The sequence below is a fragment of the Bos mutus genome, chromosome 15, assembly GCF_027580195.1.
Source record: "Bos mutus isolate GX-2022 chromosome 15, NWIPB_WYAK_1.1, whole genome shotgun sequence".
NCBI classification, from domain to species: domain Eukaryota; kingdom Metazoa; phylum Chordata; class Mammalia; order Artiodactyla; family Bovidae; genus Bos; species Bos mutus.
The window spans coordinates 38,076,360-38,102,720 of NC_091631.1; the positions used below are offsets into that span (position 1 = coordinate 38,076,360).

At 43.2% G+C, this 26,361-nt stretch overlaps 1 long non-coding RNA gene across 2 annotated transcripts in view; it reads right to left on the minus strand.

Annotated features, from left to right (window-relative positions):
• Positions 1-22,865, minus strand: part of LOC138990954 (uncharacterized) — a 29,774-nt gene extending 6,909 nt beyond the window's left edge. Inside the window, exon 1 of one of the 2 annotated variants that reach the window (XR_011466980.1) lies at positions 22,787-22,865. This is a non-coding gene — a long non-coding RNA (uncharacterized lncRNA). Of the gene's footprint in view, positions 1-18,641; positions 18,842-22,786 lie in introns of those variants that run through there. The other variant, XR_011466979.1, reaches the window with a different exon arrangement.
• Positions 22,866-26,361: the final 3,496 nt, after the last annotated feature.

Genomic DNA, 26,361 nt, shown 5'->3' on the forward strand with positions numbered 1-26,361 from the left:
TTGTGTGTTTGAATTTTTGGGTTGTGTTTTCCAAAATATCTGTCACCCTAAACGTCACTGTTAGTGGTGTCAGCCCCAAAATATTTCCCATCACAATGTACCATGAATGTTTATGTGTATAAAAATAAAATTAATTTATTTGGAAATGACCCAGCTCTTCAGTACACTGTCGTCACTTAGTTTAGCACAGGATAGAAACTCGGGTAACCAAAACACCTGGAGAAACGATTGTAAGTTCAGTTCCGTTCAGTTGCTCAGTCGTGTCTGACTCTTTGGGACCCCGTGGCCTGCAGGACGCCGGGCTTCCGTGTCCATCACCAACTCCAGGGGCTTGCTCAAACTCATGTCCATCGAATCAGTGATGCCATCCAACCATCTTATCCTCTGTCGTCCCCTTCTCCTCACTGACTGGTGACTCGTTTCATACATGATATTATACATGTTTCAATGCCATTCTCCCAAATCTTCCCACCCTCTCCCTCTCCCACAGAATCCATAAGACTGATCTATACATCAGTGTCTCTTTTGCTGTCTCGTACACAGGGTTATTATTACCATCTTTCTAAATTCCATATATATGCATTAGTATACTGTATTGGTGTTTTTCTTTCTGGCTTAATTCACTCTGTATAATAGGCTCCAGTTAGCCTATGCCTTTTCTTATTGTTTTAATTTTAAGTTGTTTTTAATTTTTTAATATTATAAATATCTCTGTGACAAGTGTTTTTGCTTTAAAGATTTTTTGCTTATATTTTCCCTTAGGGATAGAGTCCAGACATGGACTTACTTTATCAAAGTCTTTTTACAGCAAATGTTTTTCCAAGAGTTTATATAAATTTTCAGAACCATCAAGATATATGTTAGTACCCATTTTACTACATTCTCACCAGCACCAAATAAAACAGCCATCACAAAAATAACTTTGCCAATCAGGTAGGTAGAATAGATAATTTCTTTTTGTTTTAATTTGCATTCATTTGTTTACAAGCGAAAGTGAACATTTTCTCATGGGATCATTTGCTAGTTATAGTTCTTTGATGAATTATTGATTCATGCCTTTTACATTTGGGAGTCAAAATAGTTTTTAACTTAATTTGTCTATCTAATAGCTATACATTTAAAAAGTTTATTTAGTATTTGTGATATTTGCTATAATATTTTATCTTGTCTCTCATTTATATCTTTTATGTCTAGAAGTTTAAAATGTGTACATTGTCTAATCTATCCATCTTTTCTCCCCTCTTTTTCTTTGCTACTTTAAAAATCCTCCTGTTCCTGCAGCAACATGGATGGACCCTAGAAATTACCAGACTAAGTGAAGTAAGTCAGACAGAGAAAGTCGAATATCATAGGCTATCACTTATATGTGGAATTTAAAAAGATACAAATGAACTTATTTACAAAATAGAAAGAGACTCACATACATAGAAAACAAACTTACGGTCATCAAAGGGGAAAGGTGGGGGAGGGTAAATTAGGAGTATAGGATTAACAGATACATACTACTAAATATAAAAGAGATAAAAAATAAGGACCTACTGTATAGCACAAAGAACTATACTCAATACTTTGTAACAACCTATAAGGGAAAAGAATCTGAAAAAGAATATTTAAATATGTGTAAACTGAATGTGCTATATAACAAACTGACATGATATTGTAAATCAAATATACTTCAATTAAAAAAAAAGAAAACTAGACTAGATTATTCTAAGAGACTGGCAAGGGCCAGTCAGGTCGACCTCTAATTTTTAAAATTAATTAATTAATTTTGCTCCTGCCTGGGCTTTTCTCTAGTCGAGGTGAGCTGGGGCTACTCTTAGTTGCAATGTGTGGGCTTCTCGTTGTGGTGGCTTCTCTTGTTGCAGAGCACTGGCTCCAGGCCTGCAGGCTTCAGTGATTGTGGACATGGGCTCAGTAGTTGCAGCTCCTGGGCTCTAGAGCACAGGCTCAATAGTTGTAGTACATGGGCTTAGTTGCTCTGCGGCATGTGGGATCCTTCTGATCAACTCTTGTCTCCTGCACTGACAGACAGATTCTTTACCACTGAGCCACCAAGGAAGCCCCAGGTCAACCTCTAATTTGAGCCTAAACGCCAATCTATAAATTGGTGGCCTGACTCTATACGTGAAGGAAGGAAAGTAAAATGTGTCCTGGGTTGAGCATCTGAAAACAGAGTCAAGCCTTCCTTTAAATATTGGGTTATTTTTTTGTAATTAAAAAAAAAATTCTATTGGAGTATTGTTTCTTTATGACGATATGTTAGTTTCTGCTGTACAGCAAAGTGAATCAGTTTCTATCTACACAAATCCCCTCTTTTTTTAGTAAATATTGTTATTTTTATATCAGTGAATTAAAATATACTTTTATTATGTTTAAAATCCTCCTGTCCCAATGGTTAACTGTGTAGTACATTTAATATTCTTCTTGTTTTTCTTATGGTTTTTAAAAGTGTTTCCTTAATCCATCTGGAATTTATGTTGGCATGAAATCTATGGAGAGGATCTCACTACTTGCTAAATGTTACCCACAGGAGGGGCCTGATTTGCACTTTCTGAGCTCTTTGCACTGAGCCATCTACCTTTTCTCTGTTCACTGAAAAGAAAGGAGAGTGGTAACGGAATTGGTGTGAAATTCTACATTGGTTTTCCTAGTGATAGGGAATAACCTCCCTGTTTTCTGAATGTGTTGAATTTTCTTCAAATATTCTCACCTTCTGATTAGTATTTAAGCTTAAAAATGAGACAAGAAGCTTTAGATAAACTATCTGAAATATATTGAAAGTACTCAAAAATGGGAAAATAGAAAAAAAAAGTCAGTCTTTTAAAAAAGCACTGGAAACCATTCTATCAGACATGAAATATTGTAAATTTAAATTCTAGATGAGTTAGTTTAGGTAATTTAACCAAGAACTGACACTCTTTCCTCTGGACAATAATTAGACCAGCACCATCCACTGGAAATAAAATGTGGGCCATGTGTGGAGTTTAAAGTTTTCTAGCCCAACAATATTAGAAAAGTAAAATGTAGCAGGTGAAATTAATCTAAATAATGTATTTTATTTAACCCAATATATCTGAAATGTCATTTCAACACATAGTCTATGTTAAAATTCTTGAGACAGCTTATGTTCTTTTTTCCCCATACTAAGTCTTTGAAGTCCAGTGAATATGTTTCACTTACAGCACATCTCATGAATGTGGATTAACCTCATTCCAGATACTCAATAGCTGTGGGACTAGTAGCTGTCTTATTGGATAGAGCAGCTCTGGACACAGTGACACATTTTGGCTACTGGACTTTTTCCCTACACTCCATGCTGAACAATCTTTAAAAAATGTCTTTTCTCAGGGCTGAATATAGCTGATTAGCTTTTGGTATCATTGGATTATCAGCTGCTCTGGAGGCTAGGTGGTAAAGCATCTGTCTGCCAATGCAGGAGACACTGGTTCTATCCCTGAGTTGGGAAGATCCCTTGAAGAAAGAAATGGCAATCCACTCCAGTGTTCTTGCCCGGAAAATCCTGTGGACAGAGGAGCTTGGTGAGCTACAGTCCATTGGGTTGGAAAAGAGCCAGATACGACGTAGTGACTAAACAACAATCCTTTGATTACACCCACTTGTTTAACTCTTCTCACATACAGATGACCAATAAGAACATGAAAAGATATTCATCATTGTTAACTATTAGAGAAATACAAATCAAAACTATGATGAGGTACCACCTCACACCAATCAGAACAGTCATCATGATAAAGTCTACGAATAACATGCTGGAGAATGTGTGGAGGAAAGAGAATCCTTCTATACTGTTGCTGCTGCTGCTGCTGCTAAGTCACTTCAGTCGTGTCCAACTCTGTGCGACCCCATAGATGGCAGCCCACCAGGCTCCCCCATCCCTGGGATTCTCCAGGCAAGAACACTGGAGTGGGTTGCCACTTCCTTCTCCAATGCGTGAAAGTGAAAAGCGAACTCGAAGTCTCTCAGTCGTGTCCGACTCTTAGCGACCCCATGGACTGCAGCCCACCAGGCTCTTCCGTCCATGGGATTTTCCGGGCAAGAGTACTGGAGTGGGGTGCCATTGCCTTCTCCACCTGTACTGTAGATGGAAATGTAAACTGATGTAGCAACTATGGAAAACAGTACAGAGGTGCCTCAAAAATTTAAAAATAGAGTTGCCATATGATTGAGCAATTCCACTCCTGGGCATATATCTGGAAAAAAAAAACATAATCCAAAAAGATATGTACACTCCTATGTTCTTGGAAGCACTATTTACAATAGCCAAGACTTGGAAACAGCCTAAATGTCCAGATTGACAAATGAATGTTAAAGAGCTGCAGATGGTGACTGTGGCCATGAAATTAAAAGACGCTTGCTCCTTGGAAGAAAAGCTGTGACAAACCTAGATAGCATATTAAAAAGCAGAGACATTACTTTGCCAACAAAGGTCTGTAGAGTCAAAAATATGGTTTTTCCTGTAGTCATGTATGGTTGTGAAATTTGGACCATAAAGAAGACTGAGCACCTAAGAATTGATGCTTTTTGAATTGTGGTGTTGGAGAAGATTCTTGAGAGTCCCTTGGACAGCAAGGAGATCAAACCAGTCAATCCTAAAGGAAATAAATCCTGAATATTCATTGGAAGGACTGATGCTGAAGCTGAAGCTCCAATACTTCGGCCACTTGAAGTGGAGAGCCAACTCATTAGAGAAGACCCTGATGCTGGGTTGAAGGCAGGAGGAGAAGGGGGCAAAAGAGGATGAGATGGTTGGATGGCATCACCGACTCAATGGACCTGAGTTTGAGCAAGCTCTAGGAGATGGTGAAGGGAAGGGAAGCCTGGTATGCTGCAGTCCATGGGGTTGCAAATTGTTAGACATGACCGAGCGACTGAACAACAACAATATATATGTGTGTATATATATTCACACACAACAGAATACCACTTAGCCATAAAAAGTATGAAATAATGCCCTTTGTAGCAACATGGATGGACGTAGAGATTATCATACTAAGTGAAGTAAGTCAGAGAGAAAGACAAATACCATATGATATCAGGCAATTCAGGCTGATAGAGATCCAATCTTGTGTCTAGAATCACCTCATCTGGTAGAAGCAGACCTAGGAAATCATGCTCTGGCTCTTGAAGCTTCCACCTCACTAGATACAAGGCACTTTGGGTCACATTTAATTTCCCAAAACAAACCACAAGAACACATCCAAGTTCCAAGGGGATAGAGAAGTACAAACCCATCATACACCGAGCAGGAGAACCGGGTTATCTGTGAGCTTCCCTAATGCCTGGCACATCTTGGAGAAAAGGAGCCACGACCAGTACATACTATTATTCTAATGTCACAGATAAAAAAAACCCCTGAGAGTTAAAGAAATAGCTCATGGTCACTAGCAAGTAAGTGGTGGTGCTGAGGTTGTGGTTTAGGTTCTTATGACTTAAAACACATGCTCTTTGTACCACATTAGTCTCCTAGGATCACCTGCAACATTTCCAAAAAGAATCCCAGGTTTTGGGGCATATCTCTCCTTGGAGTCATACCTGGAGCTGTTTTCATGCTCCTTGCTATCTGAATTGGAACATCAAACATGTCCCTGCTCCGAGTCCTTCATAGGCTTTCCTGCTTCACTTCTGACAAACTCTGCTCAGAGTCAGTTCTGTGCATCCACAGTTCTGCCAAAGTGCCCACTGTGGTGTCTTTTTCCTAAGGCATGCGCTTTGGCCCATCATTTGTATATATAGCAGTATCACTGCTTTATGGATGTTTTCTTGCAAATATCCTCTGGTCATATTTCAATTCAAAAGAAATTTGAAGAACATTGTTTTGCATGACCTTGGAGGTCTTGATAATTTACAAATAGCTTGTCTGTCTATTTTGTTTCTTGACAATAATGTTCTAGGGGAAGGAAACTAAAATTTCTTGGGAACTCATTGGGTGTCAGGAACTGTTCTAAGCATTTTCATAAACTTTTATTCTCATTTATTCTTCATAACAACATTCTGAGAAAGGGGTTATTATTCAGAAGTATAACTCCTGAATCAAAACTAAACTCTAATCAAAGAAGATGATTAATGTAAAAAAGAAAAAAACATTTGGTCTCGGATATCTGAATAGGAATAATAACACTTTCTTTATCCCTTAATTACTCTCATGGGGAGTTTTTCACCCTTTGCAGTATATTTATAATTTCTAAAGGGTGTGTTTGACCATCCCTGTAGAATTGGAAATGAATATTTGGAAATTGATTGAGAGTGTGTCATTTAGGACTCTCTTGGTTGCAAATAAAAAAAACTCAACTTATCCTTGCTTAAGCAATAAAAAGGGAATTTATTGGCTTATGCAACTAATAAGTTCAAGGATAGACAGATCTTTGGGTATAGTTTGATCCAGAGGCTTAATACTAGAACCAAATCTCACTCTATTTATTGGTACTGGTTGTCCCTATACTGGGTTTATCTTCAGACTCTAAGCAGTGGAAAAGAAGGTTTTGAGCAGCCTTTTGTCCTGCATTTAAGTTCAGTAGAAAATCCCATGGACGGAGGACCCTGGTAGGCTGCAGTCCATGGGGTTGCTAGGGTCGGACACGACTGAGCGACTTCACTTTCACTTTTCACTTTCATGCATTGGAGAAGGAAATGGCAACCCACTCCAGTGTTCTTGCCTGGAGAATCCCAGGGACGGGAGGCCTGGTGGGCTGCCGTCTATGGGGTCGCACAGAGTCAGACACGACTGAAGTGACACAGCAGCAGCAGCAGCAGAAAAGAGTATGTGTTTCTCTCTCAGAAGTCCCTCAAAAGGTTTGTTGCATTTCACTGACTGTGTTTAGGTCAAAGTTTATCCTGTAAGCAATTAGTATGGGCCAGGGACTGTGATGCTATAATTGATCAGGCCCGAGTTCATGCCCATCCCTGGAATTAGGGATTAGTCACCTTGCCCTTTGTACAGGGACTTCATGAGCATGAGGGTGGGTTCCAGAGAGGAAAATAGGGGCACAGAAAAGAAAGTTATACGCATGCTGCATAGTGAAAACAACTGATGCCCAGGACAAACAGTACTTTAAAATCATCCACTCCCTTTTTGACCCCTTAGAATAGTCTACAGTATAAAAAGCGTTTTGTGTTACATTGAGCTTAACTCACAAGTTTACTTCAAGGATAAAGACAAGTGTCCTTTAGAAGATAAACATTTATCCAATAATCACTATGAAACATGGAAACTATATTTTCTTTCAGCTGTCAGAAAGCTTAAAGCTTTATTAGTATTCAATGACAGAGACTTTCTTTTTCCAAATTCTTACTACAATTGTTTATCTTATCAATTTTATTTTTAATCCAACACCTTTCTCTTATACCATGCTAGGATGATTCAGTGCTGAAAGCACATACAAATCAAGTTCTCAACGCAGCAAATATCTTCTAATTCTTTCAACATTTTGTCTGCTTCTATCAAACTTAAAAAAGAAAAAGTAGTTTGGTATCCACTCTAAGTCCAGTTAACCCTTTGTCTGATTCTTTACACTTGAGTAGGACCCATCTTCCATTAGGGGCATTGTAGTCCAGAGGGATCAGGCCTGGGCTTGTCCTGAAGATCCCAGATGAGCCCTCAAGATGATACCTTATGGTGTACGATATCAGATTTGTGATCTCCAAAGATTTAGCTTCGGGACCAGAGATCAGGCTTGATCACTTCAGACCTTCGGTGAAGCAGAGTTTTATTAAAGTATAAAAAAGGACAGAGAAAGCTTCTGACATAGACATCAGCAGGGGGACCGAGAGTGCCCCCTATCTCATATTTTTAAAAAATAACTTCTCTCTTTACTTTAAAAATACATTCTTGCAGAAAAATTGAAGAATATAGGGAAAAAACCTGGATAATAATTTTTCTTTTTTTCCTTGTGTTTATGACATAAAGTTCTTTCATGTGCAAAATTGGGATAATACCATGCATACTATGTAAAAATTTTAATTTAGCAATATATTGTATTTTGTCGTATTTTTAGATGTTATTGTACATAATTTTTGGAGAAGGAAATGGTGATCCACTTTAGTATTCTTGCCTGGAAAATTCCATGGATAGAGGAGCTTGGTTGTCTACAGTGCATGGACTCACAAAGAGTTGGGCACAAGTTAGCATACATATATGATTTTAAATGATTGCTTAGTATTCCCCAATAGATGTATCACAATTTACTTACAAATGTGTCCCAGCATTTTTTCCATATTACATAAATATCAGTTCAGTTCAGTTCAGTGGCTCGGTTGTGTCCGACTCTGCGACCCCATGGACTGCAGCCTGCCAGGCTTCCCGACTCCCGGAACTTGCTCAAATTCATGTCCATCGAGTTGGTGATGCCATCCAACCATCTCATCCTCTGTCGTCCCCTTCTCCTGGCTTCAGTCTTTCCCAGTATCAGGGTCTTTTCCAGTAAGTCAGTTCTTTGCATCAGGTGGCCAAAGCATTGGAGCTTCAGCTTCATCATAAATATAGCAAAGGACACCTGCTGTGTACAGCTGCAGTTAATTCCTTAGGATAAATTTTAGAAGTGGATGTGTTCCCCAGGAAAGCTGTACCACCACATACATTTTCATAAGCAATTTTTTTCATAGCCGGCAGAAAAGTAAAAGAAATATCAGTATTTTGTTGCTACTTTGTACAAGAACCCTATTCTGTGCAGTTGTATACATTTAGTAATTTCCTGGGAAAGGTCTCCTGATTGACAGTTGAGTTGTCCTTGAAAAGTCATTTGGCAGTTTTGATTTTCCATCTGCTTTCTCATTCAGTGGGCAAAGGGCATGTTTTCCTTAGATGACTATTCCTTTCCTGATTTGGAATCATATGAGGCCATTAATGCTTTATGACCAACATTTAGAGGGAGCAACCTACAAAGACTGGGAAAATTCTCAGGATGCAAGTCGGAGCAGACTTCCTGGAGGCGGCAAGTCTTGAGTGGGGAACTGAATTTCGGTAGAATCAAGTAAGCCAAAGAGGAGTAGATTGTATCACTTTGTGGGGACAAAGGCCATCTGGAGCACTTTGCCATAAATCAGCATAATATAAAACCACAGGTACACAAAAGGAATAAAATGCAAAACTTAAGCTATTTTCCCATTAGTGAACATAATGCTTTTTTGACCAACAGTTTACCCTCCTAAGAGGCCTCTTTTCGGAGTGTGGCCAGTATCAGCAATGTACCTTCTATGGGCTAGGCTGACCTACATTCTTTTTATTAAGGAATGAGATGACTATTTTAGGACATCAAGAACTGGAGACTAGAGAAAGGAATATTCTTTGTTTACTTTATTCTCTATGAAAAGCATTGCCGAGCAGCATTCAGATGTGACCTGTGTTGGTTTGCATCTTTTTACCCAGAATGGGGTTGTTCCGGCAGTTTTTGTATTCTAGGACTTCCCTGGCTGGAATGGCCCACCTGGTCTTAGGGAGTGAAGACAGAAGTCATTTGCCGGCAGCTCTTGCCCGAGTCCTCTGAACACTATCAGGCTATTACGTGATGGTACTATTTACCACCCCTGGGGAACAAACTGGAGTGTTCCTCTGTTTGATGTAGGCAGCCTCAGAGGGGAGGCTTTCTCTACCTTTAAGAAGAATATTTAAAGGAGAAGTGAATATAATTTTTGGACACAGAGAAATTATTGCAGCAATCTTGTACCCATTTCAAGTTCCACTGGTTACAAGAAGCATAGTCTTCTGAAAGTATGCCCACTGACTTGGTGTGATGGTTTCCCATGAGAAGGAAGACATTATCATTAACTACATGAGGAGTGTTAGCAGGTGTTGGGTCCATCAAGCAGAACTTGTTCAGGACCTTCCAGCCCTCTTATGTCAGGTTAAGCTGGTAACTGAAGAAACACCAACTACTTTCACTTGAATTGGGAGCGCTCCAAAAATATTGCTCCTGGTGAGTCATGCAAGGGTGTAGTCAAAGAGCAATTCCAGACAGGTGGGAAGGAGAGGCTTTCGGTCACTGTGCGGTTTGAGGTTCCCCTGGGATAAATAGCTAGCCTGGGATCAACAGCAGTGGCACTTGGCCTTGCCCTCAGGACTCTGTGGGATCTGGGTCTCAAGAGTCAACAAGGTCCAGTTCTAAAGTTCCCCGTAAAGATGGCTCCTGGAGGGAAAAGTGGACACTCGTGGGCTGCAGACTGAGCAGTCTCCAAAATAAGTCCGTGTTTGTCTTTGAGGTCCTCTTGCTAAGGAGAGGACTGCTGTGCTCTTTATTCCTGCCACAGCACCTGGCCCACAGTAGTTACCAACATCTGCTGGAGGGATGAATGGATGCATGAGTGAGGCTAGGCTAGGGGCAGTCCTAGCCATCCTGCTTGTCTGGTCTTCACGCATATGTGTGCAGCGCTTTCCTTCAGCAATGAAGGATGAGGTGACAGAGGCTGCTATAGAGTACAGAGGCTATGAGCGTAGGATTTGGGTCCTAATCCTAACTCTGTCCCTGGTTTGCTATGTGACCTCAGACTAGTTACTTGATTGTTGACTTCCATTTCCTCACATAGAAAATTGATATAATAAAGTATTCCTCATTTGGCTCAGGAGAGTAAAATAAGATAATGCCCATCAAACAGTCAGCTAAGTCCCTGGTACACAAGAAGTGCTCAGTGGGCCCATCTGGAATTCTCTGCATTTGCAGATGCAATGCTTATAGACCTGGAGAGTTAGCCTGGCGGGTGGGGGAGATGGCACACGTCACTGTTTCTAGAGGGGATGACATGGTGGGTTCTGGACCCTGTGGTGTCAGCCAGTCTAGAGCAGGGCACTCAGGATTATCATCATGTGTGTAGACCACAAATCATGAGTGAAAGGCTCTGAGGCCATATGTATGGGGATGAGGCCAGGGTTAGACTTGATGGAGTCACACCGAGCCAGAAGCAGATCTGCTTGATTCCCTGGATAAGAGTTATAACTGATTTCATAGGAGATGAAGAGCAAAAGGGAGCTATAGCTGGATTTAGCTCGGGCCTCAGCTTTGGGCTTCCCTGATAGCTCAGTTGGTAAAGAGTCCACCTGCAATGCAGGAGACCCTGGTTTTATTCCTGGGTCGGGAAGATCCCCTGGAGAAAGGATAGGCTACCCACTCCAGTATTCTTGGGCTTCCCTGGTGGCTCAGCTGGTAAAGAAGCCGCCCGCAATGCAGGAGACTTGGATTCAATCCCTGAGTTGGGAAGATCCCCTAGAGAAGGGAAAGGCTACCCACTCCAGTGGAGAATTCCATGGACTGTATAGTCCCTGGGGTCACAAAGAGTCGGTCATGACTGAACAACTTTCACTTTCAGCTTTGATGGGGCTTCCTCATGAATCGAGACATGTGTCTGCTCATGGATGGCCCCTCCCTGTCCAGCATTTTTATAGGGCCATGATGACTGTTAAACTTGATTCCAGCAAGATGCACCACTGGGTAAATTTTATTGTGAGATCTCCACGCCAGGAACTTCTACAATCTGTCACTTGAGAGAGCCCCAGAACACTGATATAAGAGCCAAGCTCTGCCCTGTCAGGGTGATGTTTGTGTCTGTGAAATTTTAATTGCTTAGGCGTGAGTGATGGTGCTGTGAGTGATTGCTGAGTTACGCCATTGGTAATCAGTCATTCACTCAACAAACACCATTTTCCTTCCTTGCTTTCCTCCTCGGTGAAACTGTAGCAATGAAAGACCACTTATTTGGACTCACAATATGCCAGGAGCATGGCATGATTCTATGCAGACTTTTTCCTCCTGCTTGCGTCCATACACAGAAGTGACTCTACGTATGAATCCCAGGAGGGTTGGTGACTCTTTACTATTCCCAGACCTACCTTTTAAAGCAGTGAGGTTACTCAAAACTCCAGCATAGAGGCTGGATTTAAATGCCAAGCAGGAACACTTGAGAGAAGATGTGTATTATAGCAAGTGTTTAGCATCTTTGTGCATGAACGATTCTATCAGAAAATGGAATAATTAAAACCACCCACTGTAGCTTAGAGGAGCTCCACCCACTTAGTGGAGCTCATGCAAATAAATACACTCTGAGATCAAATCCCAATGTCCCTGTGTATGGGGTACAAGTCTCTTGGAGTTTCTCTTTCTCCAAGGAGTCAGAATGACATGGTGAATGCTGAGTTTTGAATTAGAGATTGGGATATTGGGGTTCAAAATTCTGGCTCTGTCACCTACCTGCCAAGGGACTCTGTGAGGAGTACTGTTTCCTTGTCTGTAGAATAAGGGGCAGTCCCTAGGATGACTCTAAGTTCTAACATTCTAGGAAATGGAGTTAGTTTGCAGAGTCTTAGGAAAAGGAGTACATCAAGACTGTATATTGTCACCCTGCTTATTTAACTTATATACAGAGTACATCATGAGAAACGCTGGGCTGGAAGAAGCACAAGCTGGAATCAAGATTGCCGGGAGAAATGTCAATAACCTCAGATATGCAGATGACACCACCCTTATGGCAGAAAGTGAAGAGGAACTAAAAAGCCTCTTGATGAAAGTGAAAGAGAAGAGTGAAAAAGTTGGCTTAAAGCTCAACATTCAGAAAACTAAGATCATGGCATCTGGTCCCATCACTTCATGGGAAATAGATGGGGAAACAGTGGAAACAGTGTCAGACTTTATTTTTTGGGGTTCCAAAATCACTGCAGATGGTGATTGCAGCCATAAAATTAAAAGACACTTACTCCTTGGAAGGAAAGTTATGACCAACCTAGATAGCATATTCAAAAGCAGAGACATGACTTTGCCAACAAAGGTCCATCTAGTCAAGGCTATGGTTTTTCCAGTGGTCATGTTTGGATGTTGACTGTCCAACCAGTCCATTCTAAAGGAGATCAGTCCTGTGTGTTCTTTGGAAGGAATGATGCTAAAGCTGAAACTCCAGTACTTTGGCCACCTCATGTGAAGAGTTGACTCATTGGAAAAGACTCTGATGCTGGGAGGGATTGGGGGCAGGAGAAGGGGATGACAGAGGATGAGATGGCTGGATGGCATCACTGACTCGATGGACGTGAGTCTGAGTGAACTCCGGGAGTTGGTAATGGACAGGGAGCCCTGGCATGCTGGGATTCATGGGGTCGCAAAGAGTCAGACACGACTGAGTGACTGAACTGAACTGAACTGCACAGTCTTTTAAAAATATGGAAACAATGTAACAACTGTTCAAATTAGAGTATTTTTGGTAACTCTGGGGGTGGTGGTCACAGACATTTGGCACTGGATAGTAAAATCTCACTTTTACTTCACTTTCATGCATTGGAGAAGGAAATGGCAACCCACTCCAGTGTTCTTGCCTGGAGAATCCCAGGGATGGGGGAGCCTGGTGGGTTGCCATCTATGGGGTCGCACAGAGTCGGACGCGACTAAAGCGACTTATAAGCAGCAGCAGCAGCAGTAAAATCTCAGAACTCAACTCAAGTGCAAAGTCCCTAAAACCACTCAGTTGTCAGGAGTTTTTAATGTGAAATTCTTTGATGGACAATTTCATGATATTGGTAGATAATGACTTTGATTAAACTAATGCTCTTTGGAATTTGTTTGCAAACTCTAGTCTTATTGTTATTTTTCATTACTATTAGTAGGAGAAAAGAATAGTGTCAACTATGCATTCAGTATTTACTGAATGCTGGTGATATACTAAGCACTTTGTATACTGTGTTAACCATTACCTCACTCAGTTCAGTTCAGTCGCTCAGTTGTATCCGACTCTTTGCGATCCCATGAATCGCAGCCAATACCTCTATTATTGCCCCCATTTTACAGATGAAAAAACTACAGCTCAGAGAGGTTTTAGAAGATTTTTCAAGGTCCTATCATTAGTAAATAGATATACTAAGGATTTGAATCTGGCTCATTCTGACTTCAAATTCACACTGTTTTTTTCTGGCTAGAAAGCTAGAGTTTTGTAACACATATGAACAGCATCATTATAATCCACACACATTTGCAAACTGTCAGCTGTGGGCAGAAGGCAGGGGAGGAGAAATCAGATTTAGTCCTTGCCTTTATAGTCGTCAAATTTAGAAGATGGAGCGTGTCTGTAAATGATACAACAGTATAAAGCAATAAGTGGTGTTGATTGTTAAAAGTGGAAGGGCTCAGAGGTAGGAAAAATCCCTGAGGGTTCTGAAAAAGCTTTATTGACAAACGGGGACTTCATTTGGATCCTAAAGAATGAAAAGATTTGGAGAAGGCAGGGAGAAGAAGAAAAATAATGGAGGCAGGGGGAAGGGTAAGAGCAAAGCCCTAGAGATGGGAGTGTGCTTGGTGTGTTCTAAGAACACTTGGAGGCATGGTTGCCTGACAGTAGCATAAGCTTTGGGGAGCAAGAAGGAAGCTGGGTCACCAGCTAAGGACTCAGTCTCCTCTGTGAAGAGAGTTCCCTTAAGCAGGTGCACATGTACTGGCTATGTCTTCTTTGTAAAACAAGAAATGAATAACTTCTACAGAGATAATAAATTGTTTCTTCTACACAAAAATGCTGACTCAGATAGTTTAAGAAACTCTGCTAATAAACAAGCAGCCACTTAGAGGATATTTGTAAATCTCATCAAAGACTCACATGTGCTTGGCCATACTAATGAAGAAAATTAATAAGCTGTCTTCCATACTGCTCATGTTAAATGGTTACACATTTATGAACAAGAATTGGAAGCAAACAGAATGACTGAAAAAGCTGTGTTAGGATGGTGGCTTTATGAGTGATTTTCTTTTCCTCTTTAAACTTGACTTTAAAATTACTGCTAAATGCTAATTGCTTTTTTTTTTTTTTAATGAGCTCAGTCATGTTAGGATCCTAAGGAAATTTCTGAATTGAAAATTACGTTTTTTGCAAATTTTAGTGGCCAGAAATTTAGATTTTAAAAGTTCATTAAATGGTCTGGAAGGATTAATATTGTTAAAATGGGCATACCACCCAAAGCAATATACAGATTTAATGCTACCCCTATCAAAATATCCATGACAATTTTCACAGAACTCAAACCAATAAATAATCCTAAAATTTGTATGGACCCACAGAAGACCCTGAATAGCCAAAAAAATCTTGAGAAAAAAGAACAAAGCTGGACATATCACACACTCCCTGACTTCAGATTATGCTAACAAAACTACAGTCATCAAAACATTATGGTACGGGCACAAAAAAGACACAGAGATCAACGGGACAGAACAGAGAGCCCATAGAGAAATCTACACGCTTAGGGTCAATTAATCTTTGACAAAAGAGGAGAGATTATACAAAGGAGAAAAGACTGTCTCTTAAATAAGTGGTGCTGGGAAATCTAGACAGCTATATGTAATGGAGTGAAATGAGAACATTTTCTCACACCATATACAAAAATAAATTCAAAATGAATTAAAGATGTAAACATAAGAATGGACATCATAAAATTCCTGTAAGACAATATGGGGCAGAACACTCTCTGACATAAATTGTAGCAACAACTCTTTTGGATCTGTTTCCTAAGGCAAAGGAAGCAAAAATAAAAATAAACAAGTGTGACTTGATTAAACTTAAAAGCTTTAGCACAGCAGAGCAAATCATCAACAAAATAAAGACAACCTACTGCTTGGGAGAAAACATTTGCAAATAAAGTAACTGATAAGGAGTTAATTTCCAAAATATAGAAACAGTTTATACAACTCAATATCAAAAAACCAAACAACCCAATTTAAAAATGAGCAGAAGACCTGATAGACATTTTTTGAAAGAAGATATACAGATGGCCAATAGCCACATGAAAAGATGCTCAATGCCACTAATCCCCAGAGAAATATAACTCAAAACCAGAATTAGATATCACTTCACATTGGTCAGAAGGAGCTATCATGAAAAAAGTATACAAATACCAAGTGTTAGCAAGGTTGTAGAGAAAAAGGAACATTTGTATACTGTTGGTGGAAATGTAAATTGCTACAGCCACTACAGAAAACATTACGGAAAACATATGAACTGTCGTATGATCCAGCAATTCACTGCTGGGTATTTATCTGAAGAAAACAAAAATACTAATTTGAAAAGACACATGCACCCTAATGTTCATAGCAGCATGATATACAGCAGCAAAAATGCGAAAGCAACCTAAGTGTCCATCAACAGATGAACGAATAAAGATGTGCTGTACATATACAATGGAATACTACTCAGCCATAAAAAGAAATTCTGCCCATAGGGGATTATGCTGAAAGACATACTGGATGTTATCACTTACATGTGGAGTCTAAAAAACAGAGAATGAATATAACATAACAAAAACAGACTCACAGAAAATAAACTGGTGGCTATCAATAGGGAGGGGAAGAGGAGAGGGGTTAGGTAAGGGTAGGGGATTAAAAGGTGCAAACTACTGTATATACAATAAATAAGCTACCAGGATATATTGTACTACTCAGGGAAAACAATCACTATTTTATAATAACTTTAAATAGAGTATAATTTACAAAAATACGAAACCACTGTGTTGTACACCTGAAACTAATATAATATTGTAAATCAACTATACTTAAATTTTTAAAAGTGCTTGCTACATTTATAGGTACTTAGTAAACAAATGTTGTTGGAGTTTGAATAGCTTGGGAAAAAATTCATTACAGAAAAAATTTGCAAGAAATCAAAGGAGATTGGACACAGCATTTGTTGGTCTGCGTTGCCCTTGTGTTCTTTGGCTGCCAGGGGAGCTCCTATTCACCTTTCAAACACCCAGCTGGCTTCACCTTCTCTGTGAAGCCTTCGTACCCACTCTGTCCACTTATACCCCAACCCCCCTCACCTCTCTATTTGTCCTTAGTGTTTTATATCAGAAGGGAGCAGTACTTTGGGGTCAGTTAGGCAGCTTTGCTATTTGTTGGCTGTGCAGTTAAGTTATCTAACTGAGCCTCAGTTTCCTCATCTGCAAAATGGAGATGAAACCTTTTGTGCAGATGAGGATTGAAATAAGATACCATAAAATGCTTTTGCCAATTTACAGCATTTGGTCATTGCTCATAACGTGCTCAATGTTTCCTTTCCTAATTATCCATTTTTATGAGTTCATTTATCACATTGTATTTGCCGTTTAGTTGTTTTTCTCTCTCACCAGCCCATATAGGGCAGGGACAACCGTTCTGCTTATCTCTGGCACCCAGTACCTGGCACACACTGGGCTCTAAATTAAATGTTTACTGAAGACGGGAATGGAGGGAGCTGCCTGGAGATCTGGGGTAGGGGCTCCTTGAGCTCTCCTCTTCCCCTGCAGCCCTAGCTTTATGCTTACTGGCTAAGCCCCAGAGGACCCCACTATCACCCATGAGCCTGTTTGGAGTCTTCTGACAGCTTCTGCCCTGGAAACAAAGGCTTCTGCAGGCATCTGGTGAGGGCAGAACAGTCCTGAACTCCCTGCAGCTCCTGGCCTTCTCGGATGGCCCAGCCCCTGTGGAGCCAGTTAGGCCCTATAGGCCCGGGGAGGGCCTAAGGCTGTGGCTCAAAGTACTGGAGTTGACGGCAGAGCTTGTAGGGTGGCTGCACTCCATATGGAGGCCCCTTGGCTTCTCAGTTGGGTGGCCTCCAAGCAGGGACCGGCCCCTTTGGCTCTGCTCCAGGATTTCTGCAGTTTGTCTGAAGGCAGCAGAGGGGGCCAGTGGAGGCGCCCGGGCCTACACTGGCAGGACCTGAGGCCCAGCCTGAGGAATAAGATCCTCCTACCACTGCAGGGAGCTGGGGAGACAGAGCTGCTGGGCAGGTCGGGGAGAACAGTCCCCAGCAACCTGAGGAGGCAGCCCTCAGGAGGGAGGTGGGGCAGGATTTGGCGGGAGAAGCCTTTAATGAGGACTCAGAGGAGAAAGAAGCCTAAGGGATACAAGCGGGGAGGCTGGCGGGAAGGGCCCAGAGGCCCCTAGGCCTTGAGGCTCTGATGCAGAGAGGAGGGAACCAGGGCAGCCAACTGACCTCCTTCCGGGAGTTGGGGAGAGGCCAGAGAGGAAGTGATGCTGGGTTCCGGGAGGGAGAGCGACAGTGAAGGCTGGGGAGAAGAAGAAGAAGGGAAGAAGTGGGGAGAAGAGAGGAGAGAGAGAAAGGCAGAGAGACAGAGACAGAGAGAGAAACAGAAAGACAGGGAAACAGAGAGAGACCAGCAGACACACACATGCACGCACGCACGCACAGCACACACAAATCAACAGAAAGAGAGCTAGCTGCAGAGAGGGAGTGAGGTGGGGAAGGGAGAGAAGGAAAGAGGCAGGAAAACCTAGAGAGAAGTCGGAGGAGGATAAAGGGGGAAGGGAGAGGGAAGAATGCTGGGAGGGGAGCAGAAAGGCAGGTGGGGTGAAGAGACCGAGCCAGAGCGGGAGGGGAGGCAGCTGCGAGGCAGAGGCTTGGCAGGCAGCCCTGAGGAGGAGGAGGAGGAGACTTTGAGGAGGCCTGTCTGCAGTTGAGACAGAGAGCACTCCCTCTCTGCTAAGTCACTTTAGTCGTGTCCGACTCTGTGCGACCCCATAGACAGCAGCCCACCAGGCTCCCCCGTCCCTGGGATTCTCCAGGCAAGAACACTAGAGTGGGTTGCCATTGCCTTCTCCAATGCATGAAAGAAAAAAGTGAAAGTGAAGTCGCTCAGTCGTGCCTGACCCTCAGTGACCCCATGGACTGCAGCTTACCAGGCTTCTCGGTCCATGGGATTTTCCAGGCAAGAGTACTGGAGTGGGGGGCCATTGCCTTCTCTGCTCCCTCTCTGGTATCGCCAAATAAAAAGGCTCAGCAGTCCAGGAAGTCATGTTCCTTGGTTTGCGGAGTCACTTGGTCAACAACAGGGCGGATTATGCCCTGATTGCTGAGTACTTCCTGGAGGTGGCAGTGGGAGCGGGCAGATTCATTGCCTGGGTGCTGGCTGAGGGTCACAGATGGAAGGAGGCGGTGTTTGTTTATTCTTTTATTTGCTCGACAAACATTTACTGAGCAACTGTGCTGGGCACTGCCCCAGGCTCTAGGGCTTCAGAGACACAGCCTCAGCCACATCTTGTGAGCAGTCTAGTGGGGGATACAGATGAAGCACAAGCCCCAGCAGTACAACCAGGGTCCAGTTACTTAACTGCTCTGTGCCTCAGTTTCCTCATCTGGAAAATGGGGTTTATTAGGAGACCTATTCTATAGGGTTGTTTTGAGGATTGAATGAAATCATCTATGTAAAGAACTAACTTGGTGCCTGGCACAAGATTATACTCTGAAATCTGAAAGGGTTTACCTATCAGTATATATATATATTTTAAAATTTTATTTATTTATTTCATTTTTGGCTGTGCTGAGTCTTCATTGCCGCCCTTGGGCTTTCTCTAGTTGTGCTGGGTTGGGGGCTTTTCTCTGGTTGCAGTGTGGAGGCTTCTCATTGCAGTGGTTTCCTTTGTTACGGAGCTTGGGTTCTAGGCACGCAGACTTCAGTAGTTGTGGCTCACTGGCTTAGTTGCCCCACGGCATGTGAAATCTTCCTGGACTAGGGATCAAACTTGTGTCCCCTGCATTGGTAGGCAGATTCTTAATCACTGGACCATAGGGAAGTCCCCTTATCTGTGTTTTTGAGCTGTTGGGTCTTGAAAGAGAAGACAGTCAAGGGGGAGCAGAAGGGGAGGAACCTCCCAGGCAGAAGCCACAGAATCCATAAGAAGGAAGGGTGACCAGGATGTGACCCGGATGGCTGTGGGGCTAACGAGAGTGGTGGGAAAGTGACTCACCTGCAGTAGCGTTATCCTGGGGGAGGGGCTCGCTAAATATTCAGTCTTGGGCCCCTCTTTAAGCCTACTGGGTCTGGGTCTTCGGGGCAGGGCTTGGAAATCTATGTTTTAGCTTGCTCCCCACCTCCCTGCATCCTCGGCTAGTTCTGGTGCATCCCTTCCCTCCACACTAGCCCAAGGCCCTGTCCTAGTTCAGGGGTAATTGTGTGATTTACAATAAACAGCTTTCTAGTGGATCCAGCCCTGTTGGAGTCTCACCTGTAATCTGATCCTCCTTTAAAAGAAGTCTTCTGTGGGAGAAGGTGAGGGTGGATGATTTGGGAGAATGGCATTGAAACATGTATATTATCATATGTGAAACAGATTGCCAGTCCAGGTTCGATGCATGAGACAGGGTGCTCACGGCTGGTGCACTGGGATGACCCTGAGCGATGGGATGGGGAGAGAGGTGGGAGGGGGGTTCAGGATGGGGAACACATGTACACCCGTGGTGGATTCATGTCAATGTATGGCAAAAACTACTACAATATTGTAAAGTAATTAGCCTCCAATTAAAAAAAAAAAAAAAAAAAAGGTCTTCTTAGTGAAGCCTTCCCTGACTGCTCAGGGCAGAATTAATGGCTCACTTCTGTTTCCACTGCACCTTGAACAGCCCTGTGTTATAACTTATGAAACTATCAGAGTTGTTGCTCTATGTGTCTATGTCTCTCCCTAAGCCTGCCTCTGACAAAAAGTTGAGGCCTTGAGGACAGAGGAACGGCCCCATTTATCTTCTGTCCCCTGGCCTGACACAGCAGAGGGTCTCATGAAGACTCGTTCTGCAGGTGGGTGTCTGGCTCTCTGGAGGGTATCATTGAGGAAGAGTTCCCTTACATCCTCTTCTAGGGAGTCTCTGAGTTTTTCTTCCCTGTTTTCTTTTGTTCATTGGGCCTCACTTGGCAGCAAGACGGTTTCCTGTAGAGAAACTTCTGGCAGAGTACACGGCAGATTTTAGGCAGTTACAAGTCAAGCTGACCTTGACTGCATCTCAAGGACCTCGTGAGGTACTGTGTCCTGGAGAGAATCCTAAGTTTGTAGCCACATTTTTGAGCACGTTGTGTTTTAGAAGAAGGCAGTTGTAGCTAAGCTCCTTTTTTGGCTTGTAGGTGAGGAATCTGGGGCCTGCTGCAACTGGCAAGAGTGGGGACCAGGGACACACTGCTTGATAGTGATGCTGAGGAGTGGGGACAGGGGACCTGCCCCCGAATCCCATTTGCCTGTCCCAAGGTCCTAGTCTCTGAAATCTCAGCTGCCTCATTTTACGTTTTTCCAGCTATGAAACATGCTTAGACTTGCAGTTTCAGGGCTCCCATCCAAGAGAGGTCCTCAGTGGGCATCAGCTGTGTGTGATGGTTCCCATGAGGACGCATTTAGAAAGAATGATGCTCGTAGCGGGAGTATGGCCTGGTCTTGTGTTGAGAGTCTCCTCACATATTATTATTTCATTCTCATAGCAGCCCTATTCAGTAGGTCATAGTCTTCCCTCTTCCCATTTCACAGATGAGGAACGTGAGATACAGAAAAGTTAAGAAACATGCCCAGGATCACACAGCTAAGTAAGTAGCAGAGCTGGGTTTTGAAACCCTGCCCGTGTCATTCCCGAAATGGGGCACTTAGCCACACACCTGCCGAGCGGTCGAATGCCTTTTCGTTCCACTTCATTGCACTAACATGTTAGTGACTGTCACTGAAGAGAACAGTGGCTAAAACCTCAAATTAGCGTGGAAAATACTGATGATCAGAGAGCCATGTAAAAGAAAGGGATGCTTCATGGAGAGGGTGTTGTGGTTGTAACTGTCAGAAAATATTTAAGAGTAAGAACAAATAAAAATAATCCCATTAACATGATTGTGGGTTCAGTTTTTTTTTTTTTAACTTTCACCACATATCCTCAGGTCATTGTTTCGTAGTCTTTACAAAAAGATCACCTAAAGAACAGAAGCCTGGGAACCCCCTGCTAGTCCAGTGGACAGGCCTTCACGCTCTTACTGCTGAGGACCCAAGTTCATTAAGATCCCCAAGGCCCTGTGGCCCGGCCAAAAAAGAAGAAACAGAAGCCCCTGGCTTGGGGTGTCATACCAAGTATGGCCACATGGTGTCCCTCCAGCTCAGTCTAAACCTTTCAGACTTCAGACGCAGTTTCCACCTGGCTGAGAGGCAAGGGCTAGTTGGAGCTGAGAGGACTCTAAGCCATTAAGCCAGCTTCCAGCTGCTGGAGCAGGAAAGGCACTATGGCCTGAAGGGCAGAGGTGACAGAAGGCCAGGGGATGGCAGTTTGTTTGCTTCTGAGTATCTCAATGTACAGTTCTGATATTGACAGTTCATTAGCATTGTCTGAAGAAAGGGAACAGGAAGGTTTTAGATTTGCGTGCTAGAAGGGCTGTTTCCTGGGTCTTGTAATTGGAGGGAAGGCAGGAGGGGGTTGGAGTGGGGCCTGAGAAACAGGTGGGCCCAGGGTTTTTGTAGGAAGGTGAAGAGATGGCAGTGTGGTTGGAAGGAAGGGTCGAATTTGTTTCGAAGCTGTGTTTGCACAGCAAGCTCACTGTCACACATCAGTAGGAAAAAAATGTTGTCTAAAGAAAACCCTTACCCCAATATTTTATTTTTGTTTACCTGCCAGTTGGTTGCAAACTCTGGCTTTTCACCCATTAAAACTGGCCAACTGTTATTTTAACATGATGGCAGACATTCAACCTTTTAAGTAGCCTTCGGATTTTTTGTAGGGCAGTTGGGTGGAGGTGTATTACACTCAGACTGGTGTGTATTACTGTCACCTGGAGGGCTTGTTGAAACAGATTGTTGGGCCCCTCGGCCCAGAGTTTCCAATTTAGTAGATCTGGGGTGGGGCTTGAGAATGCAGTTTCTAAAAAATTCTCAGATGATGCTGATGTTGCTGGTCCGAGACCACCCTTGGAGAACCACCACCAGAAGTAAAACCACCACCAAAGAATGACTTTCCTCACATGGTCTGTCACTGTACTCTCTCATTTTAAAAGTCAAAGTCCAAAGAGCTTAATTTTTTCCCACGGAGTGCCTACCTTAAGCGTCGGTGGGTTGTGACCTTTGCTCAGCCTTCGGGGCTGATTTTTTTTCAGTGAGTCCCAGAGCAAATGTCTGGCAAGGCTAAGTTGGATTGGTGGGAGGTTGTTAGGGGCAACAGCAGCCTCCTGCTGATTGGGCCATCAGTATCACGTGTGTTGCCTAGGTTTTGGTGGCTTGGCTACCTTAGGTCCTAGCAAGTCTAGTCCAAGCCAGGTGTTCCAACATCCCCAGATTCTGATCCTGCAATCGGAGCAGTAAATTCCCTTCTGCTTAATTCAGCCAGAGTCCTTTCTGTTGCTTGGAGTCCCTTCTGTTGCTTGCAGCCAAGATCTCTGACTCAACCTCTCCTTTGTACTGTCACTCACTATACCAGCATGGACGGAGCTGAGTGAACCAGGTCACACTCAAGTTAGCTACAGAGCTGAGAACTGGAGTCCCAGATTTCTCTCTCCCTTTGGAGGGCTCTTCCCTCCACACCCACAGCCCCACCTCTGATCCACAAAACAGCCCTGCTTAGACAGGCATTTGCGATGTGAATATGTTAAACCTTTCTGAAATATGGTAGGGCCTCCAAATATAATATGTAAATAAAACCAAGCAGTAGGCACTCAAAGTTTGCAGCCTTAAAATGCTACAATTCCATGACTAATGTTTCTCTTAAATAAAAAAGACCCACCCCTTTTAGTAATTGCAGGCAGTTTATAAAATTCACACTCAGCTTTTTAAGTGTGTCCGTTTATCAACTGTTTTAAGATTTCAGAATTTGTTGCTATGGATAGTCATTTACTATAAAGACATTGGGACTTCTCTGGTGGCTCAGCGGTAAAGAATCTGCCTGCTGTGCAGGAGCTGCAGGTTTGATCCCTGGGTAGGGAGGATCCTCTGGAGGAGGGCATGGCAAGCCATTCCAGTATTCTTGCCTGGAGAATCCCTTGGACAGAGGAGTCTGGGGGGCTACAGTCCATGGGGTCGCAAAGAGTTAGACATGACTGAAGCAACTTAGCACACACACACACACACACACACACACACACACAGATGTTGGAGGCTGGGGAGCAGAGGCCACCTTGGAAAATGCTCTTATGTTCAAGTCGCTTCCCTGGATAGCACCCTGCAATCCCTAGGAAGAGGGCTGTGGAGGAAGGGAGACAGCTCAACAGCAGCACTGATCAAGACAAATGGATGGGGAACCTGTGAAAAGATTCCAGCCCCTGGGGAAAGCTGGGATGGGCTGATGGCAAAGACAAAGGTTTTAGTTAGGCATCTTCATTTAAGAAGAAAAGGCTGTTAATCTCTCCTTGCTTCTCTGCTCTCTTCCTAGCAGAGTTAGCAAAGTTATCTAGGGGGAAGCCAGTTGAGTGGTTCTGAGTTTATCAGGACAGTCATGAGGGTCTGCCTTATACCAACGGATGTTCTTTCGTCAGACCACAGTGAGGCCAGGCCATGCCTCTGAGCTGTCTGAGCTCTGTAAGGGGGACGCACACCCTTCAGCATCTTGTGTTTTCAATGAGTGAGGTGGGTGGTGGAGGGGGTGTGGGCAATCTTCCTGAGACATCCCCAGCCTCCCAGGGAGAGGAGGGGCAGCCATCAGTCACCCAGGGTAGCAGCCAGACTGTTTTTAAAAATATATTATTATTATTTTAAAGGCTAAATAATATTCCATTTTAATATACATATATATTTATGTATACATATATACACACATATATTTTTGTATACATATACATATATATTCCATGTTTATATATATCACATTTTAAAAATTAATTAATTTAAATTGGAGGCTAATTACTTTACAATATTTTAGTGGTTTTTGCCATACATTGACATGAATCAGCCATGGGTATACATGTGTTCCCCATCCTGAACCCCCCTCCCACCTCCCTTCCCATCCCATCCCTCAGGGTCATTCCAGTGCTCTGGCCCTGAACACCCTGTCTCATGCATCAGACCTGGACTGGTGATCTAGTTCACATATGGTAATATACATATGCATCACATTTTTAAAAAACCTTTTTTGTATTGGGGTATAGCCAATTAACAAACAATGTGATAGTTTCAGGTGAACCGCAAAGGAACTCAGACGTACATATACATGTATCATTTTCCCCTAAACCTCCCTCCAATCCAGGCTGCCACATAACATTAAGCAGAGTTCCATGTGCTATAAGGTAGATCCTTTTGGGTATTCATTTTACATATAGCAGTGTGTACATGTCCATCGCAAACTCCCTAACCATTGCTTCCCCTCATTCTTCCCCTTGGCAACCATAATAAATTTGTTTTCTGAGGGTCTCTGTTTTGTAAGTAAATTCATTTGTATTATTCAGCAGCCAGACTGTTAATTAGTTGGGGACATGTTTCGTGAGGCAGTAAGAGAGCACCTTTTCCAGAGCTACTAGTATGAGGATGAGCAGGCTCCTCTGAGCTGGAAAAAGAGGCCTCTGTTTGCTGTTTCATTTCTAGACACAAAGCAGTGCCTTCGGGGGCTCCAAGTGCTGTTGGTGCATGGAATCTGCCAGGTTGAGGGATTTCAAGACTGACTCTGGGTTCTGTCCTGCAGACCGTGTTCCCTTTATTCTCATTTTCTATAAGGGCTATGGGATATGTATCTATTAGGGCTTATTGTATGTCAGGTACCATGTCCACCCTTATGTTACTTACATGCATTATCTCACTTAGTCTTCCCAGCGGTTCTGGGAAGCAGATACTATTACTTTCCCATTTTACAGATGAAGATATAGCAACTTAGTCTGGTTAAATAATTTGCTCAGTATTATTTGCCCAGTAAAGGCTGAGCCCCGATCTTGTTCTCTGATGACACTGCCTTTTCACCAACAGATGGGGTAAGGGGAAGACGGGTGGGGCAGAGGAGAGCAGGGGACCCGTGCACACTGTGTCATATGCACAGTGTAGTCTATCTGCCCTCCAGCCCTGTGGGGTCCAGCCTGCTTGACCCAGGTGAGGAATGGCAGTGGGGGCGGGGTTGTAGTTGCTACTCAGGGGCCTGATGGTTCACCTGCCAGGGGGAACCCTGAGTCTCCAGAGCCCCCCAAGTCAAATACTGTCTCACCCATCACATGGCTTGTCCTTGGTCACTGAATTCCCACTTCTCTCACTTCCTGTCTGTCCTCCCGACCCTCTCATTCAGTCAACGTCTTCCCCATCAGATCCTTTGCAGGGTATGGGCTTCCAGGCTGGGCCGGGAGTCCTGCCCTAGCATGACTGAGCCGCGTGATTGGGTCCTGATTCTCTGCCTAGTCCTCTCGGGGTTGGGGCACATAATTCCTTGGAGAGTTTGGACTCATCCTCTCACCCCCCAGCCCCCAGCAGGGCCCTGCTGAACTGGCTCATGGCTGACTGCTCGATATGCTGTGGCCTGTGGCTGTGGTTCTTGGATGGCCCTGCTGACCCTCAAGGGCCCCTAACTGTGTGTTGTTCCCATCTCTGTCCTGCTGGGCTATAGATTCTTTCCCTTCCTTCTGTAGGGGAAGCTATTTAGCTTCTATGCAGTTGCCAGACTGAAGCCAAGAGGACACTGGTTGCTGAGTGATTCCACCTCTTCTGTAAT